Source organism: Echinops telfairi, unplaced genomic scaffold (assembly GCF_000313985.2).
Source record: "Echinops telfairi isolate 266 unplaced genomic scaffold, ASM31398v2 ScPeMD7_18;HRSCAF=68, whole genome shotgun sequence".
In the NCBI taxonomy this organism is placed as follows: domain Eukaryota; kingdom Metazoa; phylum Chordata; class Mammalia; order Afrosoricida; family Tenrecidae; genus Echinops; species Echinops telfairi.
Window position 1 is genome coordinate 25,281,385 of NW_022103915.1, and position 7,149 is coordinate 25,288,533.

A 7,149-nucleotide genomic window follows, 5' to 3' on the forward strand; every position below is an offset into this window, starting at 1 on the left:
TCTTAAAAGCTTGAAGGTAAACAAGCGGCCATCTAGCTCAGAAGCAACAAAGCCCACATGGAACAACATAGCAACCTGTGTGATCACGAGGTGTCGAACGGATCACAGAGTGGTCATTTTCACGGTGCAAGTCTCTCTGCGACGCTCTACATCAGCTCCAGGCCAATACCAATGAGGGCCATGGTTAGACCTACTTCCATGCTCTTCCAGCTTCACCTCTCCCTTCCCGCAACTCCCCAGCCCTAAGAGTGTTGACTGCTCACAGTGTGTTTGAATTTTATATAACTTTGATGTATCCCTTTCTGTCTTGTTATTCCTCAGTGGACACAAATAAAGACCATTCAAATGAGAAACAATAATCCACTGCCATCAAGTGGATTCCAATTCATAGTAATACTATAGGAAAGAGTAGATGTGGTCCTTAAGGTTTCTAAGATTTCAATCGTTCCATCTTTTCCCCCTGAGGAGTCACTGGTGGCTTTGAACTGCCAGCCTTGCGGTTCGATGACCCACCCCTTAACCCTCTGTATTGCCAAGGTTCTCAAATGAGTATAGAGTGTTTTTATTCAGAGCTTACAATAGCGCATAGGCCAGTTATATTGTTCAAGAACTCAAAGGCAGACAGAAGCGTTCAAAAACTCCATAGTTCTGGGGGGGAAAATCCCAACAACTTCAACACGTTCTGATATAAGGCTGTTGGCATGGGAAAATTGGAGGAGGCTAAACTACAAGCTGGATGCCATGTGTAAGTGATTTTGGGAGCACATCTGGTTTCACTGGTTGGTTCTTAATTGGAAGGGGGTGGGGGTAAGAAGCAAGTAAAATAAATGAATTAGTGCCCTTTGATGAAGACCTGGTCTTCCTGTGCCAGTTCCTTCAGAGATGGTATTTGGCTTCCTGGATGGTTGTTGGCGGCACAATTTGTGGTTTGCCTTCTAGGCTAATTGCTTCAGGAGCTCTAAATGAGTGTTGTGCAATTCCTGTTGGCCTATATGGCACGACCCCTGTTCCTTTGAACATTCACGTTCTCACTTCCTTTTCCGTTATGTTCCTACGATAAATTCTCTCTGTTGAAATGTCTGGTGTGGCTTCTGTTTTCCAAAAGTACAGGGGGTATGTGTTTGTGAAATGTAAGTCAAGCTCTACATTGGTTTGCCAAATCTTATTTTGAGGAATTGGACAGGAATACAGGACAGGAAAAGAATAAAAACGGCTGCAGGAGGAAATAAGAGTCAATAAGAGAGCCTTCATGAGATGGAGACGTGCACACCTTACAGTGAACACGTGGCTCAAGCCACAAAGACATCTTCATATGAGGAACCATTGGAATCTGGTAAACCAGTTTTCCCAAGCTATTTTACCTATGTTTCTTGGTAATACTTTTGTGACTCCACACTTCTACATTCCTAGACACAGTTCCTACTCTGACCTGATTTAGGTTCAGCTGTGTAACATACATTTAAAATGGAAATAATGCAGCTTTTTCCCCCAAACATCCCAGAGAACTTGTTTGAAAGATATTAATATGTGGGGTGTTCTTTTCAATACAACCTACAAATGGAACCAGCTGCCACTGAATAGATTCCGAGTACCGAAGGACCAGAACCAGCATTATCACTAAAGGTTGCATTCTTTTTGAAAAGAGAAGAAAGCACATACATTTTATGTACGTTTCAAAACATTTGCAGAGTAGATTGGACATTAATATTTACTTTTCAATAAAGAAAATGTATAAGAAAATTGTGGTGTCAAAATTTGCTCATAATCGTACTCCCCTAAAAGCTCATAGATACCTTCTGTTATATACAATTTACATATTCCCTATTATGGCATACAGTTGATTTATTATACTACTTGTTCTCCCACTGCCATAAATATTTTTTATTCTTTTTATATTCCTTGTATATTATTACTATTTTTAAAGGCTCTGCAACACTCTATTGTTTGCCTAGCTATAAATTATGCAATCTTCTATTTCAGCTTTATCTTTTTTCTTTTTCTGTGGTATTATGCTTATCTATGAAGATATTAATTGTGGCATTATATTTTTGCTACCAGTAGCTTGTTTAATTTGAATAAATTCTCAGGAAGAAATGCTGCTACAGACTTTCTAAGCCTTTTGTTATTGAAATACTGCTTTACAAAAAAAAAATTGTACCAGTTTGCAGTATTGTCAGCAAGGAACTGGTTTATCATAACCACATCAGCTTGTATTATCTTCTAAAAAAATAGAAAGAAAAGGAAAACAACCCTAGATTCCAGGGTACTTTAATTTGCATTTTTAACTACTAATGAGCAAAAGAATCATTCCATCTGTTTTCTTTTTGTATTTGTTGATTAAGATGATAATATGTGCATAAGAAAATATCTTGAAAAAAGAAGTAAACAGGGATGGGTGGCAGAAATGAAGATAGCTAGATGATAGATGAGTAAATAGAAATATTTCTTGTTGTATATATGTATAAATATGTCTACATATATACATATACAAACACATAGATATAGAACGGGTCTGTATATCTCTCTGATCAAGCACTTAATATATGTCCAGTACTACTTTACATGACACTCTACATAAATCTTATCCTCAACCCAATGTTTTATCTTCCTTACTTTGCTACTGAGGAAATGAAAATTGCAAGAAGTTAAGTCACAGGCCCTTTCCACTTATCTGTAACTTTGTAGTATTGTGGTAGCTTGGATGTTCCTGTGAAGCTGAAAATTATGTCACAGGTTTTTAATATGCTAATGGAGTCAACCAAGGTGCATGAGTTTCGGTGGAGTTTCCAGACTGAGATAGAAGAAAAGAAGGATCAAGCAAGCTACTTTGGAAAATCAGCGGTCAGCAGCAAAAGTCTCCAGTGAAAACCTTACTGTGAGCAAGAGCACCCTCCTGATAGAGTGAAAGATGTGTCCCTCAGGTTAGAAAGCACGTAGAATACAACCACAGAAGAGTCACCTGCTTAAAATAGAAATGAACTTGATGACAAGAGTGGAATAATGCTTTCAGAACCTTCACGACCCGATGTGGTACAATTCAAGTTGGAAAGAAGCATATGTAACCATCCATACATATGGAAAATGTGTGAAGTATCTAAGAAACCTAGCAACATTGGAGCTCATCAAAAATGAAAATGAATGAATGGAGATAGATATTGTCGGCATGCATTAATGAACTAAAATAGGCAGGTATTGTCACTTTGAATGGATACTCATTTGGTCAACTATACCAAGAATGACAGATTGGAGAATAAAAGTTTTGCAGATACTGTCAAAAAGAACATTTTAAGGTATAACCTTGAATAAAATGTTGTCAGTTATAGGAAAATATTCATATCCTTATGCAGAAGACCAAGTTAATATGACTGTTATTCAAATTTACTAACCAGTCACCAATGCCAAAGATAAAGAAAGTGCAGATTTTTCCACTTTTTGTGATATGAAATTGATCAAACCTGCAATCAGAATGCATTGATAATTGATGAATGATTGGAAGGCAAGCCAAGAAATGAAGAAGGACCAGTACATGTAAAGCACAGGCTCTGGTCACAGAAAAACACTAGAGTTCACACGATAGAATTTGGACAGACCAATGACTTATTCATTGGAAATACTCTTTGGAACCCAAGCATGAGCTCTACATGTGAAACTCGCGAAGTGGAACACAATGGAATCAGATTGACTACATCTGCGTACAAAGACAATGGAGAAACTCAATCTCATCAGTCATTATAAGGCCAGGGGCCAACTCTTTGGAACAGACCATCAATTGCTCAGACGCAGATTCAACTTATAACAGAAGAAAATTAAAGTTTTGGTTTTGGATTTTGGGGGCCAAAAATCTGAATGACACAGAAAATATCAAAAGGCGATGGAAGGAATACAGAGTCATTGTAACAAAGATAATTGAAATAAATCTTCAACTATTTCATGAGATAGTATATGATCAAGAACAAATGGTATTGAAGAAGTCAAAGCTCCAATAAAGATATTGCCAAAAACCAAGGCTCCAGGAATTGACAGAATATGAATTGAAATGTTTCAATAAACAAATGCAACACTGGAAGTGCTCCCACATTTATATCAAGAAATTTGAAAGACAGTTAACTGGCCAGCTGACTGGAAGGGATCTGTATTTCTGGCTATTCCAAAGAAAGGTGATTCAACCTGATGAAGAATTAGTGAACATTATCATTTTGTGCAATTATGTCAGTACATAATTAAGGAACTGCAAGAAATTCAAGTCAGATTCCGAAGAGGACATGGAAAAAGGACATTGTAAGTTACTTCAGATGGAACCTTTGTTTTATTGACTAGGTATAGATATTCAACTTCATGAAAAATTATGAGTAACAATAGGAATTTCAGAACACTTAATTGTGCTTATGCAGAACTTGTACACAAACTAACGGGTAGTTGGTCTAACAAACAAGTGGATACTGCATAGGAAAGGTCTACATCAGGGTTGTATCCTTTTATCATATTTATTAAATTTGTATGATGAGAATTTAATCATAAGGATTGTACGACAACTCATTAGCAACCTGCAATGTATAGCAGACATAACATTACTTGCTTAAAGTGGAGAGGATTTGAAGGACCTAAAAAAAAAAATCAAGGACTACAGTCTTCAATATAAAGGGGAAAAATTTTTTTAAAACTGCACCAATAAGCAGCTTGATGATAAATAGCGAAAAGTTTGTAATTGTCAAGGATATGCTTTTACTTGGATCCTTGAAGTCCACGGAAGCATCAGCCATGGCACCAAACAAAAGTGCATTTGGAAAATTTGTTGAAAAATATCTCATTAAAACTTTAAAAAGCAAAGATGGCATTTGAGGACTAAGATGTGTCTGAACCAAGCCATGGTGTTTTTCTTAAACATCGTATTTGCATACAAAAGCCGGTCAATAAATGTGGGAAATAGGAATAGGTGTAATGCATTTGAAATATGGGTTTGGTGAAGACTATTGGCAGCACTGTGGACTGCCAGAAGAACAAACAAGTCTTTCTTGGAAGAAATACAGTTGGAATGCTCAGATGAAAAAAAGAAGATGTTCAATGAGATGAATTGACAGGGTGGCTGCAAAAATCGACTTCAACATATTAACAAATCTAAGACAAACGCAAGACCATAAAGTGTTTCATTCTGTTTACACAGTGTTTCTGTGGGTCAGAAGGACTCAAAGACACATAACAAGAAGTCACATGTTCAAAGCCACCATGGTAAGAGATAGTGTGAGATTTTACTCACATTTGCCTTACTTTGACACAATTCTAACTACCAGAGAACACTAAATATTTTGTTTGTTGTGGATAATCTGTATTGAGAAGGAAGGGCAAACATGATAGATTATCCAAAATTAGTCAAAATGGAACCTTTGTAAGTTTGTGGGCAATGTTGGCTGTAAGGGCTCTGTCCGTTATCTGCTGCCAAAGGAACTTGGTTTTAGTTTAATTCTCTTTATAGAATTGATGTTTGTTCTTGTCTAACCATCTATGATATCATTATACTGCACACAATTAATCTTTCACCCGAATGTGCCTTACAATTAGCCACAGCAGTATATTTGTTCCTTTCATTCAAACATTTTGCTTTATCTATAAAGATTAAATTAATCATCTCTTCTAGCAATAAATAACAGAGAAAATTAGTTTTTAATGCTTGAAGTAGAGAAAGGGAAATTGCAGGCAGTGCAATGTTTTTTCCTTGACCAGTGTCCCAGGATTTATTTTATCATTTGAATTTTCTAACATATGCAGAGTCTTTGTCTGTACAGGTGCAATGTGCAATGTACTGAATTACAGTCATGGCTCTTTCAAGTCATGGTCTGGTTACTACCTCAAAATCAATTGCATAGAGCTATGAAATAAGGTACACAAGGCTCGCCAAGATGATTGGATACATTGCTAATAAGTTGGATATATGCAAATAAGGTGCGGTGAACGCTTGAGGAGATAGAACGATACAAATAAGGTGTATGAAACTCCAATGAGAGGTTTGATCCATTTTTCTCTCTTGCCAGACTTAAAGGGAGCTAATCTCATGAAGTTGGAGGGCATTTCACTATCTGCAAGAAGAAGGAAGACCGGGAGAGAATATGTTATTTGGACCCAGGGTCCTTGTGCTGAGAACCTCCTAGATCTAAGAGTTAGAAAGATGTAATACTAGAGATGGACAGAGATGAAGACAGAAAAATGGCAAGAATTACATGTCAGTCAGTGAATGATGGGGGGAGTGTGGAGTGGAGATCCAAATCCCATTAGTAGGCCACTGGAGATCCCCTTGCAGAGGGGTCTCGGGGAGGAGATGAGCCAGTCAGGGTGCGATGTAACAATGATGAGAAATACAACCTTCCTCTAGTTCCTAAAGGTTTCCTCCCCGCTCCCACTACCATGACTCGAATTCTATCTTGCAAGACTGGCTAGACCAGAGGAGGTACACTGGTACAGATAGGAACTGAAAATACAGGGAATCCAGGATGGATGAGCCCTATAGGACCAGTGGTGTGAGTGGCGAAACAGGGAGGGTAAAGGGAGAATGGGTAGGGAAGAGGGAACCGATTACATGGAACTGTGTGTGACCTCCTCCCTGGGGGACAGACAACCGAAAAGTGGATGAAGGGAGAAGTTGGACAGGGCAAGATATGACAAAATACCCATTTATAAACTATCAAGGGCTCATGTGGGAGGGGGGAGCGGGGAGGGAGGGGAAAAATGAGGACCTAATGTCGGGGGTTTAAATGGAGAGAAAATGTTTTGAGAAATGATGTACAAATACGCTTTACACAATTGATGTGTGTATGGATTGGGATAACAGTTATATGAGCCCCTAATAAAATGTTTAAAAAAAAAAAAAGAATTACATGTCAGGAGACTGATACAAAATGCTTTGGTGAGATTTCTAATTCACAGGGCAAGTTGGTTACAGTGAGTGTGCTGAGCTACGCAGCAAGGGAATTGAGCATGCTTAAGTGGCTTCTAAATGGAATGGAGTGCATCTGGCCATTTATTGATGGAACTAAAGAGTTGTAAGGATTTCCACAGCACAGTATAGGCCAGGTCAAGGGGTTGAGGAGCTGAGGGGCTCAGAAAGAGACCTGCCTGCAGCCATGGATGAGAAGAGATTGTTCTGATCAAAGAACTATA